This window comes from Nansenia antarctica (assembly GCF_963989245.1).
Source record: "Nansenia antarctica genome assembly, chromosome: 2".
NCBI lineage: Eukaryota > Metazoa > Chordata > Actinopteri > Argentiniformes > Microstomatidae > Nansenia > Nansenia antarctica.
The window spans coordinates 41,986,240-42,006,910 of record NC_137675.1 but is presented as its reverse complement, the minus strand read 5'-3'; positions in this window follow the sequence as shown (position 1 = coordinate 42,006,910).

The following is a 20,671-nucleotide window of genomic DNA, read 5'->3' as shown; positions in this document are numbered from 1 at the left end:
AAACAAGGCACAATAATCACTCTCAAATGGTGAAGGCCTATAAAAACAGGGCTACTAAAAAAGGGAAAGGGGGGGGGGGGGACCTGTGGGTGGACTCTATCCTTAAAGGCAGACAAACGTGAACCGTTGCTTAAAAGATGCATGCAAACACAGCAAATAGTGTAGGCTAGGAATTCTTAGTGGGCAATACACGGCACACAGTGAGTTCAAAAGACAACCATAAAATGAGGGCTCTAAGTATCACGGCACACAAGCAACCTTTAGTATAAAAGCACAGCAAACTGGGAAAAGTAGATAAGGGAACACGTCCGCTCTACACTCCAACAGGTCAGGGATAGTTCAATATCAAACTGCTCTAAAACCACTGCAAGACTAAAAACATAATGGCACAAGGGTAGGAAAAAAACAATGGATAGGACAAGGTAGCGTGGACCTCCTATAGAAAGCATAATATTACATTAGTCACATTAGTTAAACCCACAGAATATTACAATAACAATGGACTATAAATATACCTTTGAATTTAAACATACCTTGATACTCTGAGGCTCTATGCCTGAAGCATCAATAAAAGTTTGGCTGAGTGACCATGTGGCTTCCAAACAAATGGGTGCAGAGAATCCTTCCTCACCAACCACGACTAGATCTGTGGGAAATACATTAGCACTTTAGACAGGATTCCTCCTCTAGTCATCAAACATTGTGTGAAAGGTTTGGATTAAAACATACTGCAATAATCTGGAAACAATGCTTGAAGCAGTGACCATGTGGCTTCCCAAACAACAGGTGCAGAGAATGAGTCTGAGTTACCCACCCCCCTATATCTCCTTCCAGTCACCACTGGTGCTGGGTCCTAGTGCTATACCTGTCACATATATAGCACCTTTCAAAGAACCCAAGGACGCTAGTAGCCTGAATATATGCAGCTGTGCATTTCAATTCTTGGCCACATGTCTATATTGTGAGACGTTGTTTAATTTGTTAATTATTGTACATTTCCCCCCTTCCTTTTAAATGAAATGAAGCACCGACCTTCCCAATGTCTGAAGCCAGTAAGTATGACCATGCCTAGACGATGTGGTGAATGATTGTATTGTAATTGAACTTTTAAAAACTATGCTTCAATAAAAGCATTTTCATTTATATATGTTGTCCTTTATATGCTTATATTGTACTTCCAGCGATAGCAGCTCAATTCAAACTAATATGAACAAATGTAGAAGCAACTGAGTATTGTTGTTAAGTCCAATGCACACAGCGTGCGATTTTGTTGCACCGCCGAATTCAATTCCATTGTTTTGAATGAGACAATGCACACGGCGTGCGATGCGATGCGATATTGTCGCACGACAACATTCGATTCTCAATTCACACCAATTGAAAGAATTCAAGGAATTGAGAATCGAATGTTGTTGTGCGACAAAATCGCACGCCGTGTGCATTGGCCTTAATGGTTATTTATATTTTCAGAGTTTCAGCGGAAAGTCTTGCGAAAATTAATGGACCTGGAGGAGCAGCTGAAGGAGTTGAGGGGAGACACGGCAGTGCCATTCCAGTTGAAGAGGTTGGCCTCGGTCCGTTTATTTGTGCAGCTGGAGGATCGACTGGAAGCTGATGCCGGGTTCCGGAAGAATATGGTGTGTGTCTTCACTTTCTTGTTCTTTCAATATATTTGCGAAGCCACAAGAATTGTCAATATTGTCAATGTATGAGGTGTCTCTGAAATGGATACAATCAACTGACATTCAACATTGATATTAACAGATTCTCTATCTGGCGCGAGTTGGCGGCAAGACCCTGAGGGACTGCGTGACCAACATGATGGTGTGTGTACAAATGATAATCCATGAAATACTGCAGTTCTTTATGCAAACTCAATCAAAACAATGCAACATTCAATTTGTCAGTTTCCCAGATCTTGCGGTGGTCTTCCTGTTGTTTTCCTCTTGTTCTGTGTTTCACCTTGGTTATCTTTCTGCTATTTCAGGATGTTCACAAACAGCCTAATGGCCCTCATGAACATGAGGGGGACTGGAACCAAGATGGCCTTTCTGCCGTCGGATGTATTTGCGGTACTTTTAGGTAATTACAACAACTAGTGCAGGAGCCTGTGGTGCAATGATGCATATAAGATGGCATTGCCCCTTTAAGAGACTTAAGAGATATACTGTGTAGTTTAAAAAGCAAATATTGAGTACAGCATTTTTGTAATTTTCTTCCTATGCAGCTTCCCATACATCAAAATGCATTTTGGATGACATTGCCCAGACATGACACAGACAGACACATATGAGAACTGCTCTAAAAGTTTGTTTTTCAAGTTCTGACAATATGTTAATTATTTTCAAGAATTATTGTCATGATGACATCTTTCAGAGACGTCCAGAACTAGGCCAGATCACATGTCGTTTACATTTTTTACGTCTTTTTAATGACCCGAATACAACCAGCTGTTTTAGGTGACCAAAAAGACGTTATAAGACGTCATTGTGACGTTTGTCAGAGACGTCCAGAATAAGGCCAGATCACATGTCATTTAGGGGATTTTTTTGACGTCTTTCCAGGACGTAATTTCAACGACTTTTTGGTGACCAGAATACAAACGGCTCTTTTAGGTCACCAAAAAGTCATTGAACTGACGTCCTGAAAAGACGTCAAAAAAATCCCCTAAACGACATGTGATCTGGCCTAGTCCTGGACGTCTCTGAAAGACGTCAAAATGACGTCTTTATAACGTCTTTGTGCTTGCTGGGGTTGAGAGTGCGGCGGCTGGCCAAACACTCCCGTCACACGGGAGCAGCTGGGCCACACTCCTAATCAGCCCACGTCCCTAACTAAAGCGGGGTACACACATAAGGATTTTCAAAATCTTAACCGAAATCTTATCTGAGACAGACCCCACACATGAAGATACAAAATCTTGGATTGAACAGCCTTGATCGCATTGTGTGTGGTGTGCGCCGATTTTCCCATTTCAGCACCCCACAGACATAAAGATTTTCGTTACGACAGACTCCAGACTCTCTAGAGTCTCGTTCCCCAAGCCAGAAATCTTGCGTGAACCCATCCTTTTAATATTGCCTTTAAATTTCAAAATAATTAAATTAAGATTATATAATGATTAAAGCACTTTGAGCCGCAACGTTTGCAGGAAAAGCGCTATACAAATAAAGTTATTATTATTATTATTATTATCTAACGTAGTAACCTGACTGACCTGTACGAGACAACCATGTGCGACAGGGCAAATAAAGTGCAGAATAACGAAAAGAAGTCAGCTCGCTTCTTGATTGGCTACATTCCATTCCACGTCACAATTGGACTCGCGAGCAGGGTGCCAGGTGGGATTTACATTTTCCACCCTAACCACAGTCTAAAACCGCTAATTCCACCCAAAAATCTGGCAACCCTAGGATTTCTGGTCGTAAGTATTGAACACATTTGACATTTACGATTGCCGGCCACGCCCATTTTCCGAGCAGGTTGTCGGGAGAGATTGACTCTTAACACACCTCACACCACAGGATTTTGTTATAGGAAAATGTTAAGATATCTGATAATCGACACTGGCCGCTAGTGCATGCTGCCCACCGGGGCCGGGGTTCGTATCCCGGCTCGCCAGATCCAGATATGGCCGAGGCACACGGGAAGCGGCATATTGGCCGGCCGCTTCCGAGGGGGGTATAGGAGTATTTCTGGACTAGGATCCGTCGCGCAACACCGCCCCCTGGGTGCCGGAATAACGGTACTGGGCTCGAGGAGCCAGTCAGCCTAGTCTGCCTGGCGCCCTCCTCTGGGACTGCCGGCCACGGGGTCGTGCGGCGGATCCTATGCAATAGGCAGGGGATAATTGGATGCTAAGTTGGGTTAAATTGGCTACCAAATTGGGTGAAAAAGGGATAAAATCTGAAAAACAAATGTAAAAAAAAAAAAAGATATCTGATAATCGGGCGTTTCTGTGTTTGGTCGGAAGGGGGAAAATCGGGCCAAAATCGGCCAGAAAATCCTTATGTGTGTACCCCGCTTAACTTGCCAAAAAACCCTAAACCCCCCTGTCTAGCTGGCTCTTCTGTGCCGGTGCCCCTAAATATTACACAAACACGCCACCCCCCAGGATGAGTGTGCGTCCTGTAACTTGGGTGTGAGACACCCAGACCGCAGCGTACCCGTTCGCGTCCTAACGATTCCCCGGAATCTTAGGAAGCTACCCGTTCACCTTGCCTGTCTCCCGGCTCTGACTTAAATGTCCTGCAGAGTCTCTGACACAGTTCGCAGGGAAGGCTACAGGTGCAGCCAATTACTAATTAGGGTGAGCTTCCCTAGGCAATCACACTACAGTATCATGTTCATTTTTATACTTCTTAACATTTGTGAGCGTTGGTGGTGTATAATCTGTTTCTGGACTGGTGTTATATTACATTTGAGTAATGGGCGATTTCATTAACAAAGTGAAATAATGAATACTCCTATATTTTCATTAAACATTGAAAACACATCAAACTTATTTTTTGCTGTATTCAAACCAAACTAAATCATATTTTATTTGCCAATTGATCATCAATCAATCACTGTTTGGAATGTGGTATTTCTGCCCATGCAATCATGTAGCAACTTAAATGATGAGCATCAAATGCCAATATAAAATCAATGTTGAAAAATCACATAACGTCTAATAAACTGTTGATTCCATGTGACTAACCAACAATTGGCAAGCCTGTAGGTTACCTTCGTGGTTTGCTAACTTTTTTGTACATTGTATTTTTCTCTTCATTTGTTTTTCTCCCTCCCCCTCCCAACGGACAAGTCGCATAACGGATTGGACTTTTACTGTACTGATAGAAATACTAAGTAGTCATGACCAGAACTATAATTTCATTCAGATATTCTGTATTTGCTCATTAGAATCCGATGGCGTCTGACCTAACTGTTATGTGCTGGAATGTGAACGGGCTTAACTCGGCTATAAAGAGAACGCGGATTCTAGAATTCCTCCACCGTAAGAAAGTCTCCATAGCTCTAATACAGGAATCACATCTTAAGGAATGTGACGTTACACGTTTTCAGAACAAACATTTTAAAGTTATTGCGCACTCTTGCGCTCAAAATAAGACCCGGGGTGTGCTCGTCTTGGTTGACAGGAGGTTGCATTTGACTCTTGATCAGATAAGAAGTGACAAACAGGGCCGATTTGTTTACATAAAGACGAGAATAAACCAGGTTAAATTGATGCTAGCCTCCATTTATGCCCCTAATGAAGTCGACGCAGAATTTCTACCAGATATCAGTAACACATTGTTAGAAAACTCTGTAGGCTATCATTTAATAGTAGGTGGTGACTTCAATTATGTCCTCGATCCCTCATTAGACAGGTCCTCTCCAGTTAATGTAAGCTCACAATCAACTGCATTTCTAAATTCATTTATAATGGATTTAAACGTTGTTGATGTGTGGAGAATTCAGAATAATAAGGCCAGAAATTATACATTTTATTCTAACAGACTGATTTTATTTTTGTAAGCCCATCCCTCATTGCCTCCATGTCCCCAATTGATATTCTGCCAATACTGTTGTCTGATCACTCACCTGTGGCATGCAAGATTCAGCTCTCTGCTAATACTGACAAGGCCACTAGGTGGCGGTTTAACACCACTTTGTTGACAAACCCTGACTTTTCGATCTTTCTCAAAGCTGAACTTGAAGTATTTCTTGCTATAAACAGAGCACAGTGTGACAATCCTCACATTTTGTGGGAAACAACCAAATGTTTTCTCAGGGGCCTTTGTATTTCGTTCTCCTCCACTCTCTCTAAAGCACGTAACAAGCGTTTTAATGAGCTAGAGAAGGAAATAAAAACAGTAGAACATTTACAAAAACAAAATTTTACAGAAGATCAAGCCACACGGCTCGCTTGTCTCAAAGGAGAATATAATGCTATATCTCTCTCAAAGGCTGAATTTATCTTTCATAGAACGAGACAGAGATATTATTTTGATGCTGAAAGGCCCAGCCGCTTATTGGCACTGAGACTGAAGGAGAATGAAAGCAAAGCCTCTATAAATGCTATTAGAGACTCTGCGGGCACTGTTCATACTGCTCCCCAAGCTGTGAATAGTATATTTCAAACATTTTACTCCAACCTGTACCAATCTGACATAGATTATGATACATCTCGCTGCAAGGCGTTCCTTCATGGCCTCAATTTACCTAAGATATCACAGACTGAAAGGGAGGTTCTTGACTGCCCTCTTGACTTAAAGGAGCTACACAATGCCCTTCAATCTCTACAGAAAGGAAAATCGCCGGGCTTAGATAGTCTTCCACCAGAACTGTATTTAGTACTTTGGGAGTTGATAGGTCCTCTTATTATGGACTCCTTTAATGATGCTATATCTAGAGGTGATTTTCACAGAGATCAAAAAGTTGCCCTTATCTCTCTTTTGTTAAAAAAGGGGATAGACTCTTTGGAGTGCTCTAGCTACAGGCCTATCTCCCTGATCTCGTGTGACCAGAAACTGTATGCTAAGGTTTTGGCTATACGATTGGAGGCTGTAACAGACGCCTTGATCAGTGAAGACCAGACAGGGTTCATGAAGGGACGCCTTGCATCTGACAATGTGCGCAGACTGCTTCATATCATCAATTTAACCGATAGCTCTCTCAGCCCTTGTGCAGTATTTTCGCTTGACGCTGAGAAGGCTTTCGATCGGCTTGAATGGAACTACATGTGGGCTGTTTTAGACCATCTTGGCTTTGGGGTTAATTTCATTGCTATGATTAAGACTTTGTATAATGCACCAACCGCTTCTGTTCTCACAGGTAATGTTATTTCCCCTCCAATCCAACTGGAGCGCTCAGCTAGGCAGGGCTGCCCATTGTCACCATTCTTGTTCTGTCTCTCTCTTGAGCCCTTAGCCCAGGCCATCAGACAGAGTACTTGCATTTCCCCTATTTCAATTCTAGATCATAGCCACCACATCTCATTATATGCTGATGACATTCTATTATTTCTAGATAATATTGATACTTCTGCCCCCCATGTGTTAGAAATGTTTGAAGATTTCGGTAGATTGTCAGGCTATAAGATTAACTGGACGAAGTCAATTCAAATGCCCCTTAGTCCTTCAGCAAGAACCTCCTGTCTCCCTAGACATATCCCAGTGAAAGATAAATTTACTTACCTTGGCATCACTATACACCCAACCATACCACGGATAATTAAAGACAACTTTGATGTAACCTTGAACAAAATCAAAACGGACATTCAAAGATGGGATAGACTCAAAATATCTCTTCAGGGCAGAGCCACGATAATCAAGATGAATGTTTTGCCAAGGATCAACTTCCTGTTTTCCATGTGACCATTACCCCCACCACCCAAATACTTTGATGATATTAATTCGTTGGTCTCAAGGTTCATATGGGCTGGCAAACGCTCGAGAATCCGTCTTACAACTTTGCAACAACCCAAATTGTCGGGTGGGATGGCAATTCCAGATTTTAAGATGTATTATTTAGCTTTCCAGACTCAAGCCTTACGTACCTGGGTGAATCCAAATTCAAAAGTACCTTGGAGGTCAATAGAGGCAGGCCTGGTCAGTCCAGTCAGATTAGAGGATTTACTTTTCTCAGGCACTGGACGTAGGACTCTCAGTCATAGATTTGGTTGCATTATAGATAACGCCCTTAACACTAGGAAAGCCGTGAGGTGTTAAACAGCACCAGTGAGTACAATAAAAATTCTACCATTGCACTCGATCAAATTTCAGGACCCTCCTTTCATGACTTTTCCTAGATATGTGCGTTCTACCACCCAGCATCTTTACATTTTCAAAATTGAGTTAGTATAAAGCGATTTTGCAGTATTTCTGTGTGTGCCTGTGTATTTGCCTTGGGATTCGGCTGCCATCTTTTTCTCCAAGGCTGCAATTCTCTTTTATATCAGCAGAGGTAGCAAGGGGGCACACACTGTGCTCAACCTTCAGGCTTCAGTGCTGAATTAGATACAGTGGATAAGACTGATATTTGTAACATAATGTGTTTATATATAGGCTATATATAGCAATAGTGATACATAAGATATGTATATGTACAGACAGTTATGAAAATGATAAACTGTACAGTATGTCTCCCAATCCCTTCAGATTTGTTGGAGCTGAGGGTTTTTTTTCACAGCGGGTTTACCCAAGTTCCATGCAATAGTGATAAGATATTATGATATGTGTAGCCTATGTACAGTTATGAATGATACACTGCACAGTATGTACCTATCAAGTTGTGTGGTGCATGCATAGCTACTGCAGCAAAGTAATTGGAGTAACCTACGTTTGATTATGCCTGTACTCATCAACGAATATTATATAACGAACGGATATTTATAATATTGTATATAATGGTTTTTTTGTATATAATGTTATTGTATAATGTTTTTTTCTGAGTGGGGCAGTCCCACTCATAGTTTTCATGTTATTTGACTGATATAGTGAAGACAGACAGGAAAGTAAGGAGAAGAAGGGCCGACATATGTGTGCACGACCACGGTGCTAGACCACAGGACCATGTTAGGCCACCAGTATATTGATAATTGATAATAAGATATTGAGGGTAATCTTATTCTCTAACTGTTTCTTGATCGTTTCCCATCAGCAAACAATAGCTGCCAATTCATGAGGGAGCCAAGCGGGTTTCAAAGCTGCCAAGCAGGTTTCAAAGCTTACAAGCTTACAGCAGTCGATTGTCGGCTGATGTTACGGCCGGCGTGAAGTTCACGACAAATAAACAGACTTTGTGAAGCTCATAACTATGATAACACAATATTGCAATATTTATTACTATTCTTTTTTAATAATGATAATCAACTTTCATTCATTAGTAAAGCTCCCGCAGTCTCAATCAATCTCCTCTCCATATATAGCATTTAATCTGTTCCATAGTTCGTTCTCAGCTGACTCAAGCTTCATATCAGATTGCTCTAATAATTTCCCCACTTCTCTGCTCATAGGAACTTTATGCATTTTAGAGAAACATGCAGAGCATGTATTTGACAAATAAACGTGTAGGCTAAGAACTAGTTTCTAATGGTTGATGCACGGGGGAGGGTAATCTTATTGATCGTTTCCCATCAGCAAACAATAGCTGTCAATTCATGAGGGAGCCAAGCGGGTTTCAAAGCTGCCAAGCAGGTTTCAAAGCTTACAAGCTTACAGCAGTCGATTGTCGGCTGATGTTACGGCCGGCGTGAAGTTCACGACAAATAAACAGACTTTGTGAAGCTCATAACTATGATAACACAATATTGCAATATTTATTACTATTCTTTTTTAATAATGATAATCAACTTTCATTCATTAGTAAAGCTCCCGCAGTCTCAATCAATCTCCTCTCCATATATAGCATTTAATCTGTTCCATAGTTCGTTCTCAGCTGACTCAAGCTTTATATCAGATTGCTCTAATAATTTCCCCACTTCTCTGCTCATAGGAACTTTATGCATTTTAGAGAAACATGCAGAGCATGTATTTGACAAATAAACGTGTAGGCTAAGAACTAGTTTCTAATGGTTGATGCACGGGGGAGGGTAATCTTATTGATCGTTTCCCATCAGCAAACAATAGCTGCCAATTCATGAGGGAGCCAAGCGGGTTTCAAAGCTGCCAAGCAGGTTTCAAAGCTTACAAGCTTACAGCAGTCGATTGTCGGCTGATGTTACGGCCGGCGTGAAGTTCACGACAAATAAACAGACTTTGTGAAGCTCATAACTATGATAACACAATATTGCAATATTTATTACTATTCTTTTTTAATAATGATAATCAACTTTCATTCATTAGTAAAGCTCCCGCAGTCTCAATCAATCTCCTCTCCATATATAGCATTTAATCTGTTCCATAGTTCGTTCTCAGCTGACTCAAGCTTCATATCAGATTGCTCTAATAATTTCCCCACTTCTCTGCTCATAGGAACTTTATGCATTTTAGAGAAACATGCAGAGCATGTATTTGACAAATAAACGTGTAGGCTAAGAACTAGTTTCTAATGGTTGATGCACGGGGGAGGGTAATCTTATTGATCGTTTCCCATCAGCAAACAATAGCTGCCAATTCATGAGGGAGCCAAGCGGGTTTCAAAGCTGCCAAGCAGGTTTCAAAGCTTACAAGCTTACAGCAGTCGATTGTCGGCTGATGTTGCGGCCGGCGTGAAGTTCACGACAAATAAACAGACTTTGTGAAGCTCATAACTATGATAACACAATATTGCAATACAATATTGACAAACAAACACAGTATACAAACACAATATTGCAATATTTATTACTATTATTTTTTTATAATAAACTTGAATTCGTTAGTAAAGCTCCCGCAGTCTCAATCTATCGTTTCGTTGGCGGATTAAATTCAGCCCCTGCTTCCGGGGGGCACGTACAGACGTACAGCTAACCCTAATGTGAAACGTCATCACTGCGCCTTTCTGGGAAAAAGGTGTCAAGAGCCTGGCAGACGGCCTTGTGTGACATCGCCCTCCAGCGATCCTTGTCCGTCAGTACACTCTTCTCCATGTTAAAATCTGCTCGTGCTGTTTCACACCTGATTGCGGTGGAATGAATGGCGATCCCGTGGCGGTCCTAGTGTTAAGGTGTGGAAAGCGTCTGAGAAAATCATGGGAGGTTCCTTGCGATTCTGTTCCTCCACTCCTCTATGGAATAACCTAAACTTAATGTCGGGTAACCGACCATTCACCCAGCAAACATGGAGCTCTCGGGGTGTAAATACTCTCAGAGACCTGTATGACAATGATGGCCTAGTTTCATTTCAGCACCTCCAAACTAAGTTTGTCCTTCCAGCGTCATCATATTTTGTCTATCTACAGCTGAGGTCCTCACTCAAGGCCTATGGAGTGCCTTGGCGCTCCCCACTTCCAACTCACCCCATGATAGCCTGGATTGAACATACCCCAACCTCTCGTGGCTGTGTATCCAGAATATATCGCAATCTAATGGACGCAATTAAAAAACCACTTGCGGTTGAGGCTTTATGGAGCCGAGAGCTTGGTGAATTGGATTTCCACCCAAACTGGGACACAATATGGTCTAATCTCAATTCAACCTCCAAAAACTTAGCTCATCAGTTAATTCATTTTAAAGTCATCCACAGGGCCTATGCTACACCATATAGAAGATACTTAATGAAACTACAACCCAACTACTACTGTCAATTCTGCCCTACCCCCACACCGGGTTCATTTCTCCATATGTTCTGGGAGTGTCCAGTCGTGGCCAATTTTTGGAACCATGTCAATTCTGTAATGTCCAAGTTATTTAAGATTGACTATGTTCCTAATCCATGTTTATGTTTGCTCAATGATGACTCTGATTTCGATTTAAGTATTACGCAAAAGAAAATGCTATTTGCTGGTTTCACCTCTGCAAAAAAAAACAATTCTTCAACATTGGATGACACCTGATTTCAGTATGAACACTTTTTGGTTTTACTCTTTACAGAGGATTGTGAATCTTGAGTGCACAACGGCCAGATTGAACAAAGCAAGGCCCAGTACAGTTGATGCGTGGAAGGCTTATTCATTGAACTTGACTAACCTGACTGCTCTATGATTTGATTTTCCACTTACCCCAATCCGGATTGTGTTGTATTTCTACTATTTGGCTGTGACTTGTCTGCTACACTACCCCTTTTCTTTTTTGTTTTCTTTCTTTTTTCCCTCCCTTCCTTTCTTGTTCTGTATTGTCATTGTTATGTGTTGATAAAAGCAATAAAAAATCTTGATCACAAAAAAAAAGATATATAACGTTATACAGGGAGCGATGTATTTCTACGGAAAGGCTGATAGATTGTAGAATCTTCTTGTCGGTAAAACGATGGAATCAATCTATTGAGGATTGTGATCTTAAATGCGTTGTGTCATCTCAGGATAGATTAGGTGCACAGCATACACGATTTGACAAGGAAATAGGATGTTCAACACGGGTCGGAATCTCTGTACAGTTCAACTGTTCAAAAAGTGCAACTTCTCTGCTTTCAGAAACTCTTTGAATTTTTTAGATTGGGCATAATAGTTCATGAATTACGATAGTTTGAATCCGCTGTAGACAGCTCCGGTTTCGGAGCAAGACTATTGGCATTAGTCAAATACATACTCACATCCAGTCATCCGCTCACTGCTCTCCATCAAAAATGGCACATCCATCAATAATATTACACAATAACAACTGCTCTGATTAGATTGCTTAGATTGTTTAATACATCAACGGGGGAAAAAGCGAGACGAACTCGCGAGTATCATGCCTCATTGAACGGAAAGTCCTATCTATTCCATTCAAAGTGTTTTAGCCATCCCCCTTTCCACTGGTAATAAGGAATTGGCAAGAATAGATCGATATAAATAGATCAACATAATGCAGCACTATCACGCACAGATCAGCCTTAAAACATGTAACGTTAGATATATAACGGAGCGATGTATTTCTACGGAAAGGCTGACTGACACGGGGCTCATTTCATCTCCAGCAGGCGCGGTGCTGCGAGCAGCAGTGGGTGAACTCCCGGTTCATTGAGTTTACGGTTAAAAGCATAACTTCTCGGGGTGTCAGCGCGGTGGTTAAGGGCTCAAAATGACCGTATACCGATGGTGAAGTTAGCAAAGGAGTATTGTGTTTGTACCTCCTTCACAGCCGGTGTTATTCACGGGCAAAGACGGTGCATAATAGCGATTTTTGTGTTTTGCTTGTTGTAAATAAAAGTTCTATGATGCATTGAAATGACATTAAACTAAGATAATACGATGGTCAGCATAATTTTTCGAATCTTTATTAATAAGCTATTACAGAAACTGTAGTGACATTTTCCAAGAGCAAATGTGGTATTTAAAGATGGCGGTTAGCGAAAAAATCTATGAACATGGGATGACGATTTCCATTGACCAATCAACGGTGTGCAGCGTCACACGTCACACGCAGCCTGGCAAAAAAGTACCCTTCCAACTTTCGCTACCCATCCCGAACAAGAACTATTTTAGTTCTTGTTCGGCACGGGTACCAGAAATGGCACGGGTACTTTTGGCAGTGGAAAAAGGATAATAAACCGGGCTGACCCGGGCTGGCCCTGTAGTGGAAAAGCGCCATTAGATGAACAGGGACCAGTTTCCCCAAAATTATGTAGCTAAAGTAGCCCACACCTCTCCTGGAACAGCAATGTGACACCGTCTAGTGCAGTGGTTCTCAACCTTTTTTGGGCCAGCGCCCCCCTGTCCATTATCCAGGCCTCTTACCGCCCCCCCATCAAAAAAAGTAGGCTTATTTTCTTCCCTAAATAGTAATGTTGACTAATATTCTGTGTTATATAATTTAAAAAGCATGTCACTGAATGCCAAATAATAGATTGGATTTAACTGGGCAGTTGGAATATCATTATCATTAGTTTACCAGAGAGCAGAAAAGCCATGTGAATGTGAATAAAAATGCTGTTTCTGAGTGTTAAACAAACTCAGACAACATCAGAGAATACAAACAGACTGCTACGGAACAGCAGCAATTTCACACATGTCCGATGCAGAACAAACAGTAGGCTGCAGAACTGTACATTACAACTAACATTGTTAGTTTTTTTTAAGTGTGCTGGTGTTGCATTTCTCCAAATTGCTGTTTTATGATGCTAATATTTATTCATTTTTGATTGGACTTTGGGGGGTCACAATATGGCGGCAAACGCTAGGGGGCTATTATTTTAATATTTTATTTAGTATTCTATGGTATTATTTTCATAAACTGACCACTTCGAATTTCTCATATCAAAACATATCAAAACATAACAAAGTTCCAAAGTTCAGAGCTCTGCGCTCTGGGAGCGCTCAGAGATGGGCGCTCTGACTGAAAACACGGTTTTGTCCGAGCGAACTGACCGTTTGTGCATTTACGAACGTACCCGTAATAACACTGATGACAGCTGATCAATACAAAAGACGCTGCAGCTGATGCGTTCGTTTCCAGGACATCACAAGAGGAGCAACATATCACAAAAAAGCGATCGTATTTTAGTTTGCAAACACATCGCAATGCTAACCTCAGAATGGCACTAGGGTCCAGGGATAACATCCACAACACTTAACAGTAATACATTTATGTAATATACTGTAATGAACCTGCGAGGGGAGGGGACATTCGTAGCTGATTTCTCTAGGTTCGATTATTGGTAAGCGACAGAGAACTTTCAGGACTGGTTTATTACGATCGCTTTTTTGAGATAGGTTGTTCCTGCTGTGATGTTCTGGTATGGTGGTATGGTATTAGCACTCATTTTAACTAAATTAAATAAGCTGTATTGAAAGGAAGCGAACGAAGCGAACGCAACAATTACAATGAGCCCACAAACTGAAACATATGTCACTCAAGCATAGCCTACAAGGAAAACACTCATAGAAGTTGGGCATTGGTCAACATGATGTTACAGATGGGATGAACCGGGGTTCTTTCTATCGTAGCATAGTATTGCAATTTCTGCACTGTACATGAACTGTCAAGATTCTTCTACAATGCAGCTTACCCAGACACATTGGAAACTATCAAAAGCTCTGCCTTTGCTAGCTGAGTTTTTAGCTTCATCTTCTTGATGACACTCTCACTTTTATTTTTTGGGGCGCTGCGCTACGTGTGTCTGCATCACAGAGCCCGGCCAAGTTCAGAGCGCTCAGAGATGGGCACGTGTAGGGCTCTACGGCGCACTGCAACCAAACTAGCAGCTTTTTAGAAAAGGCTTCCCGCTCAGCCAATCACATTTCTACATGTCGTTCTATCAACCAATAGCAGCGGCCGTGGCTCGCATTAGGGCGGGACAGGCAGCCAGCAGGGTCGAACAGTCGACCGAAACACGGTTTGTCCGAGCGAACTGACCGTTCATCGTGTATCGACATTCAGCTATCGTGCATTTACGAATGTGCCCGTAATAACACAGCTGTTTTTCATGAGAAAAATACTTAATGCGCGAACGCCCCCCAAGAACACCTCAACGCCCCCCTTTTTTTAATATCTGTTCCAGCGCCCCCCGATGTTGTCTGAACGCCCCCTGGGGGGCGGTACCGCCCCCGTTGAGAAACGATGGTCTAGTGTTTTGGTCCACAGGTCGGTATTCCGATTTAATGTTCAGACTTTTCTTTCGAAAAATGTGAATACATTTCTGCGTTGTTGAAAATCAATGACACACTCGCTAGTCAACTAACACAGCTTGTTTTGTGAGCCTGCTAACAATGTAACGTAGTGTTCTAGTTAACTAGGTAGCAGTGGGGATTACTCACCCAATCCATTGCATTGCCGTATTTTGGCTTGACTAGCGAGTTTGTGTTGAAACGCGTTGAAATGTATTTCCGTGTTTCAAAATAAAAGTCTGAGCCCCGCGGTGGCGCAGCGGTCTAAGCATTAGCCTCTAGTGCAAGCTGCCCATCGGGGACTGGGATCGAATCCCGGTCTCGCCAGACCCGGATATGGCCGGGGCTCACAGGGAGCGGCATATTGAGCGGCCGCTCCCAAGGGGGGTATAGGACTATTTTCCGGACAAGGATCCGCCGCGCAACACCGCCCCCGTCTGGTGCTGGAGTAACGGTGTCGGGCTCGAGGAGCCAGACAGCTAGTCTGCCTGGCGATCTCCTCTGGGGCTGCCGGGGATAATTGGATGCTAGGTTGGGTGCAATTGGATACCAAATTGGGTGAAAAAAGGGATAAAATCAGAAAAAAAAGAGCATTTTGGGTTAGGGTTGCCGACATGCGGACAAAAACACTAGACCGTTTCACAAATGTAACAAATGTTGTTTGAGATTGACTTGAACAATGTATTATATCATTGTTACTCTCTGGCGGCATTGCAGCTGGATTGTCTGGAGAAATTGAATATTTCCTTCCACTCTGCCACCCAATCACAAACTCATTACCACCAGTGCGTAATTGTCACTCATGCTATACTGTATATGTACCCTGACTCACTCCCCTTCACTCCCTGCTTAGTCTTCACTGTTCGTTGGCACAAGTGTACGAGTCTACAAGCACTGTTTTTGAGACTGCGATCTCTCCTTTCGTTTCGAGCCTTGAGTCAGAGTTTTTGCATCCTGTTTCGTCAGCGCTTTCTAAGGAAAGATCCTTTTGTTTGGTATCGCTAACTACTTATCCGCCTCCTTTCCTCTGCACCACACCTGGGTCCGCTCACAACACCAAACTGTTGCAGTTCAGTCTGTGAGAGATCCCACACATCTGGAAGGTCCTCTGGTCTTACTGTTAATGATGTGGAAAAGATATTCATGTGTCTGACCATAGAGCTATTCTGTTTCATGTCGTTTTGCCCACGGCGCCGACTATCCAGGATATACCTGTTGGCTCTTGCTTCCTTAGCTCTGCTACAGCCAGTAGCAGTAGATTTGTAGAGGATCTGATGAAGGAATTGAATGCTTCTGTAAAGGAAGCGGGAGAAAAGTATGTCTGTAATCTGATCTCAGAGAGCTGAGATCCAAGAATACTGTTTAGTACTATCGACCGAATAGTAAACGCCCGATACAACAAGGTCACCAACCATTCTCCAGAAGGAAGTGAAAACTTCTTTCTATTCTTTATTAAGAAAATTGTAAATATCAGACCAGATCATACCTCCCATACATTACCTGACTGTCACTTACAAATAGGAGGAAAACCTGGATTAATTTGTTCCTGTATCAGCTGAAACCCTTATCAAAATTGTAACACACATTAAATCCAGTGGTGTAGTCTATTTTTTTCTAGTGGGTATACTGTGATTTTGCCCTCCCAGTCAGAGCGACACCTGTCCCGTAGCGACACCCCATAAGCACCACCACACTCACTTATGCATACAGTATGCATCTACACCAGTCTTTGCTGCCTTGGGGGGGTGGGATGGACTGTACTTGTACATCAAGCTGCCTCACGCTACAGAAACAGGAGATAGGCTCCTGCCCCCTAAGGGCCGTTAGGCTCGAGAACCATCGGTTCTCAAGGCTACTTATGTGGTCTTGACTACCTGTCCACTTTCTCACCTGGTTCTTGCTCTCTCTCTGGTGTGCCGACACCATCCTGCTCTCTCTCACTCTCTCCCTCTCTATCCTCCTCTCTCCCTCTTTTGCTGTCAACCAAAAGGCAAATATAACAACCGGAGTATTTATAATTTAATAAGAGGTATACATTGAATTCATATCAAATCATAACATCATTCTAATTGAATATTGGGTTGCTGTGGGCAATGCAGTCAGATACTGTCTTTACTTACTCTCTCACCTGTAAGAAAATCGTATGTCCAACTACAAAAAACAGACATTTCCAATGAGTGAGGGTTTGTTCCAATGCTTCTACTATAATGTTTGTTCCAATGCTTCTATTTATACTGTAAATATACCATTATGGTATTACCATAAAGCCCAATTCTAGCAGAATAAGAAAGATTGTATATCTACTTTAAGTAAAATAATGAAGTGCATCCAGTTAGCTCTTTAGCTGGCATGTGTGCAAGGGCCTTAGCTCATCTAATCACCTCTGAGCTAGCTAGCTCGCTTGCTAGTTTTTTGACACTATTATTCACACCATGAAACTTTAATCAGACACTTTCTAGTCACAATAATAACGACTAATTTGAACCAACTTTCTCTGTCAGAACACAGTAACACACAATTTATATTTGCTAACGTTTCAACTTGCTTACTTTCTTCTGCAGAGCTTTCACCCTGCAAAAACTCTCTCGCGTCGCACGCGCACACTCGCGCAAAAACCAAACCAAATCAAACCATTCTCCAGCGCGGCACGAATCGAAGTGTGGAGGTAGGTCTGGCCCGCCCACCCCAAGGCTCTGTAGGGGAAATACTGAGACTAGCATTCTGAACGACTGGTTATGTGATAACAAACATGTCCGAAAGTCAGTGCCCCGCGGTGGCGTAGCGGTCTAAGCACTGGCCACTAGTGCAAGCTGCCCACCGGGGACTGGGATCGAATCCCGGTCTCGCCAGACCCGGATATGGCCGAGGCACACAGGGAGCGGCATATTGAGCGGCCGCTCCAGAGGGCGGTATAGGACTATTTCCGGACAAGGATCCGTCGCGCAACAGCGCCCCCGGGGTGCCGGAATAACGGTGCTGGGCTCGAGGAGTCAGACAGCTAGTCTGCCTGGCGGTCTCCTCTGGGGCTGCCGGCCACGGGGTCGTGCGGCGGGTCCTACGCAATAGGCAGGGGATAAATTGGATGCTAGGTTGGGTTCAATTGGATACCAAATTGGGTGAAAAAGGGGATAAAATCTGAAAAACAACAACAACAAAAAAAACATGTCCGAAAGTTCGAAGTAAGTGCTTCGTAACACAGACGGGGTGAATTTTATGAATAAAAGTGTGACAGTTCTGTCACAAAATGCCGTTACGTATCCTCGCGCATTTTTAAGTGGGTATACGCAAATCCTTGGCCTTTCCTAGTGGGTATACGCCGTAGTCCTGCGTATCACGTAGACTACACCACTGATTAAATCCTCACCGTGTCCCCTACAGATATAGATAGATATGTAGATATTGTCCCTACTAAACTACTAAAGGAGGTAATGAAAACAGTCTGCCTCAGCATTTTGGCTATTAATGCAGGCCACTGGCTCAGTACCGCCTTGCTTTGAGCATGTTCTTGTCCAACCGCGTATTAAAAAGCCTTGGACCACAGTTCTGAAGAATTATTTACTCCTTAAACTCCTCTCACTGCTATGTTCAATTATAAACTCCTCTCACTGCTATGCGGACGTCTCCCAGGAGTATATTAGGATATTATCCTCCCCTAAAACCGCATGATTCATCCAGTTTACCTTCGCTGATTGCTTGAAAGATATTATATGTCCCAGAAGTTGTTTTTTTTTTTACAATTGAATGACAGTAAATCTGAGGTAGTCATAGTTAGCCCTCCTAGTTCCACTCTAGCAATACAGTAACGTCTTGGCTGTCTGTCTGTCAATGTCAAATCTTCAGCTTGAAACCTAGAGGTGGTTTTTGATGTTGACCTAGTTTTCGAGAAACACATCAAAACAGTTGTCCAGTCAAGTTTTTATCAGTTGAGAAACCAGCCTTTGTTGTCATGCGCTGATCTATGCAGGTCATCCATGCATTCATCTCATCTTGTTTAGATTATGATCTATGCAGGTCATCCATGCATTCATCTCATCTGGTTTACATTATTGCAACTCCCTCTAATCTTCCCTCAGTAAAAAGTATTGAATAGAACTGATTTTAAAATGTTACTGATAACATTTAAGGCTCTGCACGGCTGGGTCTAGCACTGGACTATATGTTAGGCCTTTTGATCCCCGACAGGCCTTAGTTCAGCCTAAAACCTTCAGACAGGGCCCTTCTGGTAGATCCAGAGTCCAGACTGAAGACAAAACGTGATCATGACTTTGCCATTAGAGCCCCTAGACTCTGGAACAACTTGCCTAAGGATTTTACATTTACATTTACATTTTTGGCATTTAGCAGACGCCTTATTCCAAAGCGACTTACAATCAATACATTTGAATGCTAAGCATGTGAATCATCAGTCCATCATTCGTGGCATAGAGTAATCTAGCTCACTGATAGAAGGAGAAACCTTCTTCTACCACCTTTTTCTAAAACTTTTTTTTTTTAATACTGGAGGAACAGAGAAGCAGTACAAAGGGGGCGATAGAAGTTCTTAGGGACACAGTAGAGGGGAAAGCGGACGTCTTTAGGAGACGTAGTGCTGAGGGGCAGAAGATGTCGCAGGAGGAGCAGTTAATGTGTAACCTGAAGAGGTGGGTCTTCAGTCTACGACGGAAGATGGGTAGTGAGGTAAGGTCTCATTAGGTAAGTATCAGTATTTCCGTTTAAATCTCTTCTTAAAACACATTTTTATAGACCTTTAACTGATTGCCCTTATTGTTTTTAATTTGTTGTGTTCATACTGATATTTTATTTTTATGTGCATATTTGTTTATCTTCACATTTGTAAAACACTTTGTAACACTGTTTTGAAAGGTGCTATATGAATAAAATGCATATTATTATTATGATTATGATTATTATTTCATGGGCACCAGACTAATACTGTAGAAATCATCAGTAAATGACCATGGCTTGGGAAAGTTTGCAAAATGTACAGGAATTTTGCAACCCTGCTACTGTAACTCCTACTCTATCTATTACATGACATGGTTCATATTACAATAATCAAAACGAATATATACAGTTCCCTATAGGTATTGGAAAGAGGAAGACATAGTCCCCCTATAGTATGTTTAAAAAATGTTGTACTTTCTAAATGGTGAACCCAATCGGAAAAAAGGGGGGGGAAATTGATAATCTCTAGTAATGGTAATGGTAGTAAGGGTAAATAGTAAAGGTTTGATTTTATCCAAACCGAGTATGGAGCTAAAAGAAGACGTATTCTTTGGGAAGTATCTTTCCAATACTATAGTTGTGTAAAGTTGCACTTTACATTACTCATCCACTTTCCTCAAAACATTTAAGAGTGTCTTTTGGAATAAAATCACCATAAAGTCACACTTAAGATGAAACAAAGGAATAACAATTATTAAAGGGGCAATCAAAAATTTAAACAATAACAGAGTGGTCAACCAGCCACTTCTTTGGTAAACAGCTGAGGGACGGGGCTGGAGAAATGTCGCCATGCTCAAAT